This window comes from Panthera tigris, chromosome A2 (genome assembly GCF_018350195.1).
Source record: "Panthera tigris isolate Pti1 chromosome A2, P.tigris_Pti1_mat1.1, whole genome shotgun sequence".
Classification (NCBI taxonomy): domain Eukaryota; kingdom Metazoa; phylum Chordata; class Mammalia; order Carnivora; family Felidae; genus Panthera; species Panthera tigris.
This window is the reverse complement of record NC_056661.1, coordinates 32437184-32449980: the sequence shown is the minus strand read 5'-3', so window position 1 is coordinate 32449980 and position 12797 is coordinate 32437184.

Genomic DNA, 12797 nt, shown 5'->3' with positions numbered 1-12797 from the left:
TAGGGGCACCTGGTCATGATCTCACGGTTCGTGAGTTTGAGCCCCGCATCAGGCTCTGTATTGATGGTGTGGAGCCTGCTTGGGATTCTCTCCCATTAGTTCTCTCTCTCTCTCTCCCTCCCCCCTCCCAAAAATAAGTGAACTTAAAAAAATAATATTGATATGATTAATATGTTGAAGGTTCTAGTAGAAAACATGGACAGTATATAATTTCAGATGATGAACTTCAGCAGACAGATGGAAATTATAAGAAATGATCATGGGGACCCTGGGTGTCTCAGTTGGTTAAGCATCTGACTTAGGCTCAGGTCATGATCTTGCAGTTCATGAATTTGAGCCCTGCATCAGGCTCTGTGCTGAGTGCTCAGAGCCTGGAGCCTGTTTCAGATTCTGTGACTCCCTCCCTCTCTCTGCCCCTCGCTCACTCACACTCTGTCTCTGTCTCTGTCTCTGTCTCTCTCAAAAAATAAACATTAAAAATTTTAAGAACCATCACATGGCAATGCTGCATATAAAAAAAAGAAAACCTTTGACAAGTTCATCTATAGACTCAATACAGTTCAGGACAGAATCAATGAAACTGAACATAGGCCAATAGAAATTATCCAGTCTGAGACACAAATGGAAAACAAAACTCAAAGCTGAGCATACAAGAGTTATGGAAAAATATCAAATGATCGAAAGGATGCCAAGTTATAGATCTAAGAAACACAGGGAACACCAAGTAGGATTCTAATACAACCCCCTCCAAAAAAACCCTAGCTGAACAAAACCCCAAAACATAGACACATGATAATCAAATTTCTCAAGATCAAAGATGAAGAGAAGTTCTTGAAGGTAGTGTAAGAAAAACAGATTCATCATATAAAGAGGAACAAAGATAGAAATTAAAAAAGACCGCTCATCAGAACTCCACAAGCCAGAAGGCAATGGAGTGATGTCTAAAGCACTGAAAAAAACCCCATCATCCCAGAATTCTATACCCAACAGACAATATCTTTCAAAAACAAAAGAGAAATAAGGACTTTTCAAACAAATAAAGACCAAGAGAATTCATTACCAGGGAATCTATTTTATAAAGAATATTAAAGGAAGTTCTTCAGGCAGAAGAATATAATTCCAGGTAAAAACATGGATCTCTGGGAAGAAATGAAGAACACTAGAAATGGCATTAATGAACATTAATATCAAGTCCTTTTTTTTTTTTTTACTTTAAATTGCTCTGAAAGATGACTCATTGTCTAAAGCAAGCTGTAATATATTGTTTATTTAGGAAAATGTATGAGTATAATGTAGAAAACAATAGCAAAAGGAGAGGAGAGAGGAACTAGAAAAATACTCTTGTAACTTCCTTGTACACCATGGGGAGCAGTATAATATTGAGGGTAGATTAATTAAAGATACATAAGCTCCAGAGCAAACACTAAAAATTATTTTAAAAGAGGCATGAAAATACCTCATCTTTAATTTCTAAAATGGTAAATATAAATAGCTATACCCTAGCTCTTAGTGTTTCTCATTAATTTTTACGAGTGTAATATTTGGTCCTGAGACCAAGAAGTTTTAGACTTGCTGCTGTTAACATCTCGAAGGGCTTGGTAAGGAATCTTGAGTTTTATTCTAAGTGTGATTTGTGATTGGAAGCTATTTAAGAGGTTTAAACAAAGAAATAAGATCTAGATTTACATGATAAACAAATGTGGAGAATGGAGTTTGTGACACAAGAAGGGTCAGAAGACCAGTCAGAGGCTACCGTGACCAGTAGCCCACGTGTGGTGGTGGCTTGGACAGAAATGGTGGTGATGGACAGGAGTGGATGGATTGGATGATTTTTAGATGTTGAATGGATCATGCATATGTAAGTTTTGGATGAGAGAAAAGGATTAATTAAGGATAACTCAGACTTTAATCAACTTCTTGACAAATTTCATTCTTTTAAAGTGTTCAACTAGATGAGTGTAGACAGATGTTTACACCTGTGAAACCGCCATTATAATACAGAAATATAGGATATTTCTGCTAGTCCTAAGCCATTCTTGGCGGACTGAGTCTCCATTCTGAGACATTTTTTAGTCTGAGACTAAAAAATCAGGACTCCTAGATTTTTTAGTTTAGCAACTGAAAGAATCTACAATTCCCTCTCTCACACTTACCGTGTTGCTACATTGTAATTGCTTGTTTATCCCCAAATACAGTGAGCTCCTTGGAATAATAATGACTGTGTGTTCCTGCATAGAGTCTGGCACATAATGAGCATACAGTAAAATGCTTGATGAATAAGTGAATGTGAATGATGCTGTTTGCTGAGATTTCCCATCATTATTAAGATGGAATTCTTCATATCTGACTAGGGTAAAAAATATTCACTTCCATCCCCAGTTGCCAGGTAGACTGTAATTTATTGTTTCATTGGCAAGATACCTCTTTGTTGGTGTGAGTCTGGCTTTTTTGAGCAATAGGCAATATCTGTAAGTGGGCTGGCTGGAACAACAAAGGCATTCTAGGACTGGAGTGATGATAACTGATCAGCAGAGACTCCAGCCTCTTGAGCTCTGAGTGTTGACACAAGGAACCCAGACAACCTTCAAAATATGCTTCATCCATATTTTCCGTAATGTGGTACTGCCTTCGGGGAGAACATTGATGGAGATTTAGACCATGCATCACATTTTAAAAACTGCACTGTTGGTGGGAATGCAAACTGGTTTAGCCGCTCTGGAAAACAGTGTGGAGGTTCCTCGAAAAATTAAAAATAGATCTACCCTATGACCCAGCAATAGCACTGCTAGGAATTTACCCAAGGGATACAGGAGTGCTGATGCATAGGGGCACTTGTACCCCAATGTTGATAGCAGCACTCTCAACAATAGCCAAATTATGGAAAGAGCCTAAATGTCCATCAACGAATGAATGGATAAAGAAATTGTGGTTTATATACACAATGGAGTACTATGTGGTAATGAGAAAGAATGAAATCTGGCCTTTTGTAGCAACATGGATGGAACTGGAGAGTGTGATGCTAAGTGAAATAAGTCATACAGAGAAAGACAGATACCTTATGTTTTCACTCTTATGTGGATCCTGAGAAACTTAACAGAAGACCATGGGGGAGGGGAAGGGAAAAAAAAAAAAAGGTTAGAGAGGGAGGGAGCCAAAACATAAGAGACTGTTAAAAACTGAGAACAAACTGAGAGTTGATGGAGGTGGGAGCGAGGGGAGGGGGGGTGATGGGTATTGAGGCGGGCAACTGTTGGGATGAGCACTGGGTGTTGTATGGAAACCAATGTGACAATAAATTTCATATTAAAAAAATTGAAGTATAACATATATATAATAAAGGACACAATGAATTGTTACATATGTATTCACCTGTGTAACCATCACTCACATCAAGATATAGAACATTTCCAGTAGCCCAGACTGTAAGAGTCAAAGGGCGTAAAGGGAGGCAAAGTGAATGATCTGTCTGAATTAATGAAAACAGACTGAAATGTATAGTGTAGTAGCTCAAATTTATTTTCATTTCTATCCATTATATAACAAAAGGGATTTAATGCCATTTGGCATATCATATGATGCACTTTCATAGTATTTGAAGGTGGATTGATTAATCAAGTATGTATATTGTAAACCTCTGGACAATCACTAAAATGTTTTTAAAGAGGTGTATAAGTTTAGGTAATACCTGATTGCCTATATTTAATCATTAACATTTCTTGTTTTGTTGCCTGAGGATATATTCAAAACTTTAAAAAATTGTCTTTAAACTTTCTCCTCTGAGCTCTTATTTTATTTATACCTTCATTTGCTTAAACAACTCACTTCATCAGAGAGAACAGAAAGAAAACCTTCATCACAGACTTGGTTGAATAATTGCATTGTTCAAATTAGTGTGGCCTGAGCTGAAAAGGTTGTACAGGTAATAATAAAGAGTTATTTTGCTGCATTTCTTATTCCAGTCAGTTGCATTACAGCTAAGTAGTGATGGTGTTTGGAGGAGCCCATGCTGCTTCATTTGGGCACCTTACAGATTCACTGACTAATTTAAAATATGTCAACAGCGATAGAATGAAAACAAAAATAAGAAAATAATGTCTGTCTGCATTGCATTGAAAGTCAGATTTACTGGAAGTTGAGAGAGAGAGAGAGAGAGAGAGAGAGAGAGAGAGGCAACCCATAAGAGACTCTCAGCCGTAGAGAACAAACTGAGGGTTGCTGGAGAGGAGGTGGGGCGGGGGGTTAAATGGGGGGTTGGGCATTAAAGAGGGCACTTGTTGAGGTGAGCCCTGGGTGTTATATGTGAGTGCTGAATCACTAAATCCTACTCCTGAAATCAATATTATACCATATGTTAACTAAAATTTAAATAGAAACTTGAAATACCAAAACAGACCTTAAATAAAACATTGAAAAAATAAAGCCATAACCCATTTCCCTAGGAGAATACTATGTAAGAGGCTCACATGTATTAAATAACTAATGTTCTTCTAATAACAACAGTATTTGCATTTGTAAGAGCCTTCTAACTTTTCACTGGCTCTTACACATATAATCTCGTTTAAGATCATTTTATACGCCTAAAACACACATAAATATTGGATTCCAAAGCTAGATGAAATTTGCACCAGATTTTGAAGTAGTGATGAATTGCTACGGATGTACCCTCAAGAACATGCCTTCCATAACAAGAACAGCGTGTGTCTTTAAACCTCCAATGCTTAGAGGCTGACAGGTGATATATTAGTGTAAGAGACAAGCTCGTTTCCAAGTCCCTCCCAGGAATCATGTGCACGTTTTTCAGATATGGAGTGTTCAGAATTGTTTTTAATTTGGAGCCAAGAACTTTGTCTTTTCAGCTGACTCCTTTTCTTGTTTTTACCTGTATCCCCTTGAGCTGGGGTTGTAAGGAGAGTGATTAAAATCAAACAGATACCTCCTTTCTGTGGCCAGGGAGAGAACATTCTGTAAGGCAGGGGGATTATTGGTAGAGGGAACAGCAGATTTTAAGTAAAACCTTCCACAGTGAAATGATACCAGGCATTTGGTGAGGGTGGGCTATTGCTTGAGGGCATGACAAAGCTGGGAAGAGGTGTGTGTTTGTGAATCCAAAAATACTGGTCAGGGAGAAAAATGGTTAAAACTTGTGTAGGTCTATCCACTGTTGCTCATAGTGAATAAGCTGAGAACACAAAGACCAGAGCTAATTGTATAGTTACTATGGTAGGGGCTTAGGAGCCTAAGTTTGGGTTAAAGCTGAATGATGTTTGATTCCTAGGTCAGTGACCCAGGGTGACTTACTTACATCTCTTGGGCCTCTCTTTGTGAAATGAGGATTATCTAGTTCTCTAACATAGATTGATTCAAAGTTTAATTGGAATAATTTACATGAAACATTTAACATTCCATTTCGCACACAATAATTGCTAAATAAATGCTACCCGCCATCAGGGTTGAAATTTAACTGGTGTTATCAGAATGAATGTGCATAAATTCAAGAGGCTAAACAGTGAAAATGGTGGGAGGTCAGACTGAGGTCCGGAAATACCAAAATGAAAGAGTGAGATTTCATGTATGTCATGGGTAGTCAGGACTTGGAAACCAGCCAAAGTGTTGCTTCCTCATTTAGGGTTTCCTGCGTTCATACAATGGTAGAATGAATGTTGAACTGCTAATTCTATGAGACATAGAAATGTCATTCTACTAGAGTTTAATTTTTCCCACTGTAATCTTGATTACTATACATTTATACTTACCAACATGTTAATCATAAGTTTTGCATCAGTAACTTTACTTCGTATCTGTGTGAGTAGCCACAGAACTTTTTTAAAAAGTGAAATTGGAATGAATAAGATTTTTGTTGGTCATACTTTGTCAAGTGTTACATCACTCTTGTCTAGGAAAATTTTTGAAACCTTTCCTTTCCCCTGTCTTTTCCACTCCTCTCCCCAACAACAAATTGAAGTAACTGCTTCTCTGCTGAGATTCCAGGCACCATATACCTGTATATCTGGACATACTACACTGATGATGATGATATTGTTGTTATTGAGAGACTTCTTTTTTTTTTTTTTTTTTTTGTAAGATACATGGTTCTATGATCACAAAATACAAAGATGGGAAAGCAGCAAATGTGGAACCTACCTTCTTTTTTAAAAAAATATATTTATTTTGAGAGAGACAGAAAGAGGGAAAGCAGGGGAGGGACAGAGAAAGAGGGAGAGAGAGAGAGAATCCCAAGCTGGCTCTGTGCTGTCAGCACGGAGCCCGATGTGGAGCTCGATCTCACCAACCATGAGATCGTGACCTGAGCTGAAACCAAGAGCCAAATGTGTAACCTACTGAGCCACCAGGCACCGCAATGACTGACTGAGTGACTTCTGTGTGCCAGGCACCATGCTCAGCCTTTTGAAACTAACTCCTTTAATTCCTACAGCAACTCTGTGAGGCAAGTGGGAAAGCTCAGCACAGAGAGGTTGAACAACCTGTCCTAAATCAAACGATGAATAAGCAACAACGTTTGTATTCTGAACAGGGCAGCTGACTCCAAAGCCCGAACTTTTGGCCTCAGTGGCCAGATGGGGGTCAACATTAAGGCAAAGCATTGTTTGCTTTCAGTAGGGAGCCCACATGTACCAAGTTGCCCAAGACAGTCTAGTTTATGCCTAGTATTACTAATAGCGTTCACTTTCACTCCTAAATTGTCTTGGCTGATGATAAATTGTTGGATGATAAATTCTATGGTCTCCCTAGTCTTTATACCCGTCTCTCATTAGGGCTTATACCTCCATTTATTATCACTCCCCCAGATAAGAGCTGTATGATGCCTACCTAGAGCCTTCTTCACTCCTCCATGTTGGCATATTTTAATGCCAAAGTGTCTGCAGAATCGCAGAAGCTCTTGCAGGTGCTGTAGCTACACGTCTGTCACCACGACACCCTTTATTCATACTCGGATGTCTCTACACACTCTGTCACTATGCCTTGATAAGCACTGACTGCATAGTGGTCCTGGTTTGGGGATGATCCCTGACAATGCTTCTGTGATTTTCCCCTCAGCTTCGTGCACCCCTACCCCATTCCATGAAATTCTCTACTTGGATGCTGACACATCCTGGCTTGGCTTGGTGACTTTGTTTCCTTGCGTGAGAAGCCGATGATCACAAGTTATAACATACATTCTCCAGAGGGGCATCCTTCCTTAGAAATAGGCTGTTCACCTGCTAAAGGGAGGAGAACATTGAATAGACCTACATAGTCCCAACTGAAAGGCCCATTTGTTTACGGATTATCCTTTGCAAAGCTTACTTCGTATAACTGTGTAGATGTTTCTAAACACGTGGTGAAAAATTTGCTTCTGATGTTACGAACACAATAAAAGAATGGGAGGTTGGGACAAGGAACCTCTCGTTTTTACCTGTTAAATGAGAAACACTACCTCCTGTTGGCTCCAGGTCAGTGCTCTGTTGTGTCGGCCGGGACCCGCAGCATCCTCTCTCCCATCCTCCCCGTTGCTGGGAGAACCTGTTCCACATCCACACAGGGGCCTGAGGCTGAAGGTCCTGAGGTGGAGACAGAGTGGGTAGCCTCTTTCACTGCAGTCACCTTCAGGTCTTGAGGTCCTGCACCTTCTGTTATGTTGTGTATTGGAAGACCCAGAGCATGAGTGTAAGATGGTAGAGTTCATTACCTGAGAAAGCAAGTACTGTGTACACAGTAAATACCCACGTCTTTTCCTTCAACTAGGGTGATGTTTAAAGTGGCTCTTCCTTGAAACAATTTCCAAGAATCATCCGATACATTCCACAAGCATTTAAAGACTCTAATGATAATCCATGATATCTCTATCCCAGTTCCAGCCTTGTTATTGCCTTACTTACCCCGAGATGTAAATAATATGGTTTTCAGTTTCATCGGACCCATGCTAGGCCGAGCTAGCCGTATGGCCACTGCAGGCCAAAACCTGACGTTCTTTCCCTTGTACTCGGCCTCCTTCCAATTTCTCTTCACTTCTTTACAACGGAAATCCTACGTTGAGAGAAGAGGTGCAAGATCCAGTGTGTAAAGGAATATCCTTTTAGACAGTTTCTTCAAAAGGCACACCGGTACTGCATTTAAATGAACATTCTGGTCTTCATTTATATTCAGGCAATCCAATGTGCAGAAGTGAAGTATAGAGCAGAGAGTATGACCATTGTCATGCTGTGTTCATCTAATGCATCTAGACAGCTTTAAAGATATATACACAAAGAATTTGGCGAATGTAAATGTCCTCTGACATTTCCTTGGTGGTAAACATAAGCATCTGACTTCCTCAGCTTCATTTGCCTTATTACTGAAAGTATACTCTCCCTGTCTTTTTCTCTTAACCACCTTAAGAGATCATATTAAATTACTTTGTATCTTTTAAAAAGTGTAAGAACACTGTTTGGAGAGAACAACAGGACGCTAAGTTTAATAAGAAGCGTCTTTTATACCCATCAATTTGCTGAATGTAAAAATTTGGAAAAGAGAAAATTGAAGAGAAAAAAAACACTTAAAGGCTGATTCTTTATACCCAAAAAAATGTTTTAGAATTAATAAACTTCATTTTCAGAGCAGTTTTAGATTCATAGCAAAACTGATTTGAAGTATAGAGTACTCCCTGCCCCTCCCCTGCCACAACTTGTAATCGGAGGACCTATGCTGACATTGCCTTGTCACCCAAGTCCATCGTTTGCATCAGGGTTCACCCCGGTGGTGGAGTACCTTCCATGGGTTTGGACAAATACGTTGTGACACGTATCTACCATTGGAGTGTTGGACAAATAGTTTCACTGACCTAAAAATTTTCTGTGCTCCACCTACTCATCCCTCTTACCCCCCTACCCCCTTGCAACCAGTGATCTTTTTGCGGTCTCCATAGTTGGTAATGGGGCTGTAAGCCTCTCAATTGCCTCTGTATCATAACCTCAGTATGTAGTGAGATTTCCTCCTTGCCCAACATCTTAAAGTTTTGCATTTTTGTCTTAATTGGAGATGGCTGATTTCTATAAAAAGAAACTCTCAAGCTTGTTCAAGTAAAGAGAAAGGTCAGTTATGGCTACAACAGGCAACGTAGTTGCGTTTGAGGGTACGAGCTTTGGGACTAGACAGAACTGAGTTTTAATCCTTTGCTACCAGTCATTAATCATAAGACTTGTGACGACAAATTACTAGATCTGTCTAAGCCTTGGTTTTGTCATCTGTAAAATGGGAATAATAACAGTTCTTCATAGGGTTGTTGGAGGATGAAATGAAACAGTGTATGTATGATGCCTTGGATCTGTGCTCAATAATATTGGCCATTATATGTGTATCACAAATTTGGATTCCAAATCTTCATGAGGTAGTAGGCGGCAAATGGTTAGGAATGGAAGATACTTCTGTCTCTCTGGGGCCACCTGTTTAGCCTTTTTGTTTCCTTCATGGTCTTTCCCCGCTTTTTTGCTTTTGTAATCTTTACTCTCTCTTGACTAACTTCCTCAGGTTTCTCTTTCTGTCTCTTCATTGACATGGCCAATGTGACCACTCATCCTAAAATCTACTTGACTTTATGTTCCAGTGCCATCCACAATTAAGTACAGATTCTGAATATTGAACTAAGGTATTGACACATTGGGTCAGTTTTTCACTCAGAATATAATTAAGCCTAATGGTCAGGTTGTTGACTTCCAACATAACAAGTGCTGCTGTTCATCCTACTTTGAGTTTCAAAGCGTTTTGTTCTATCATTTCTGATCCTCTGGGTTTCAGAGTTAAGGCCTTGAAAAAAAATGTTTTCCTTGTTTAAAATCCAAAAGATCTGTCACTTAATAGGTTCAGGATTCTTGTAAGTTCTGCAAACTTTTCAAAGGGACATTTCGAAAGCTTCTAGACAAAGATAATTGTGTCAAAAGGGAAACAGCTGTCTCTGTATTTGCTGAGGAGAATAAAATTAAACAAATAGCAGAGATGGGACTCACGTATAATTAAAATTGGATTATTGTGGCATTTGGCTTACCAGCCGGGAGCTGGATTCCTCTGCTTCTGTATCCATTCTCTTTCCATTCCTTGATTCCCACACTGTATCCCATCCTTCATTCTGTGTTTCCTTTTCATTGCACCAGAATGTTCTTTGTCTTGCCTCACAGAATGTTCCTCCTTCCTTACACTCCATCACCACTCCTTCCCTTCCCCAAAGAGTATTTGTTCTTTTTCTTTCTGTTTGTTTTATCCATTTTATTGTTGTTTTTGTTGTTGTTTTATTTTGTTTTGCTAAGAGAAGGGTATGATACACTCTTACATTGCTTTCTTTTTATTTATTTCTGGGAACAATAATTTTAGCTTTTTGTGTGGTGAAATCTCACAGGATTCATTAAAGTCAGTTTCAGAAGTACAGTATTAATCTCTTGCTGTTTACATGTAAGCAATTTCAACCAGTTTTCCAAATGTTTATATACATGGTCAGAGGCTGTGGTTTACCTCCCTACTTTGTTTGGGAAAACCAAACTAAAACAGCAAGGCCTTTTCTCTTTTGCCTGGGTTCATGACCATAGAGTTTCTTCCTTGAATAGGAATGACATTGTTCCGTTGTGTTGTGGATGTTATAAAATCACAAAGTAATTTGTGCTGCAAATCTCAAAATTTGTGTCAATCAGAAAAGATTTATATGTGTTTATAAAGGTGCCAGCATTTTTTATTTCATTAAAATACCACAACAGCTGACCAGCAGTATTTTTGATTGGTTCATTCCAGAAATGTTACCAAGCATTACAAAAAAAAGATTCTACAGAGAACTAGAAGTAGAGAGAGGTAAGAGGGTGTAAGATAGATATATACCAGTACCTCTTTAGTGAAAGAGTCAAGCAATAAAGGTTGTAGAATTGTTTGAATTTTCCATGTTATTGTGGGATATCTATGTGAAGGATTATTAGAAATGCTTACGCATTGATTGTATCCTTCGAAAGGGGAAAATCACTGAATAAATGGGTTTTGAGTGTTTTTTACTTATTTAAGACAACTAAATGAATTTGCATCTTAACCTGGAATCTCAATTTTTGTCCACTTTGTCTCTTTTCAGATCTTCAACAGATATTTTCTGAGCTTCTCTTGTGAATTCGACCTGTGCTCTGTGCTGCAAATACGGTGATACCAAAAACGATTTTAATAACAATGTGTTTTCTAGTACTGAGTCCGATATTGGGCAAGTAATCACATCCTTACATTTATTTACAAATTCAGTTCCATGCTGTGAGGAAAAGTACAAGGAGCTACGAGAGCGTTATAGAGGACCTAATTTAGTTTATGGTGTTATATAATACAGAGCAGAGTGTCCAATTATATTGGGATGGAATCAGACCTCGGTACCCATTCTGACTGTGCTGCTTACTTGCTTTATGACCAAAGAAAAGTGACTTAACCTCTTTAAGCCCCTTCTGTGAAATGGGCACATGAATCAATGCTTTCTATTTCAACAGTTTGTTGCAAGGAGCTAAACAAGAGCTTAGACATAGAATGAGAACTTTTAAACAGTAGCCTTTATTGTTAATTCTAACCAATTATTGTTAATTAAACACAGAGAAGAAGAAGAAGTAGGAAAATAGGCATTATTTGGAAGCATCTGTGTGTACAGACCCCCATGTGGTGCAGTGCTAAGACTTTATAGTTCCAGGAGTTCCGAATAGTGAGTGTTACTGAGCCTTCTTTCGTTCTGCAGCTCTCTGTCCCTGGTTTTGAATGTTGTGACTCGATTTCCTCTTGATTCTGAAGCAGGGGAAGAACTCTGTGTGGGCCTGGTCGTGAGTCTACCTGAGGTTATGTTTTACATCCATTTCCCGTGTTATCTACACGTCATCGATCTTGGTCCCTGACATGCCTTGAAATATGAGCTTTGCCTCAGCCAGGCCTCTTTTCACGTCCTCCTTCCCAAAGCTAGAAGCAAAATAATTGCTTTTAAAGTGTAGTTAAGACTTCAGAAGGGTAGCAGAGTGGACAGCCTGAGACCCAAATGCCCTATTGATTTACAAAGCACACAACGCAGCGGCAGGCAGGCCAGCTGCCGCACACCGCCCTGCGTGGGGTCGCATGCAGGAGGCCCACCCCACCCCCAGCCCCAAGAAAGCGTTTTGCAAAATAGGAGCAAGACTAAGGCAGCTTCTTCACCAATTTCTCCCTACTTCTGTGTCAGAGCTCTCGGAAGAGATGGGGGCAGAAATATGTAGCTGTGGGATTCTGTCTACTCACTCATTGTTATTCTGCATGAGTTTATGGGTGAGGATTAAGGCAGCAGCAGTAATAACAGGCAACACTTTGGGAACCTTTACAGTGTGCCTAAGACCATGCCGAAGGCTATCCTGACATGTCCTTGTTTTGTTATTCCTACAACCTTATGGGAAAGAAACTATCCTTATCTACCTTTCAGGGATGAAAAAGCTGAGACTCAGAGAAAGTGTCCCTTGTCTGAGGCCACTGAGCTTGCAAATGGCAGTATTAGTGTTCCCACCCAACTCTTGCTGATGCAGCGTCCACTGGCACACAGATGATGAAATTATATCACTAGATAACGTATTCAGCGGTTTGCTTATTCAACATTGATTTGTTGACTATCTACTACCTGCCAGACCATCTAGGCATCAGAGATAAAGCAGTAAGAAACAGGCAAAATTCCTTACCTTATGAAGCTTATATTCTAGAGGAAGAAGACAAAAATAAACAAAATATGTAAATTTTGTAGTGCAGAGTGGTAAATGGTAAGGGAGAGAAATTAAGGAGGAGGGGGTGTAGTTTTAAATAGAGTGGTC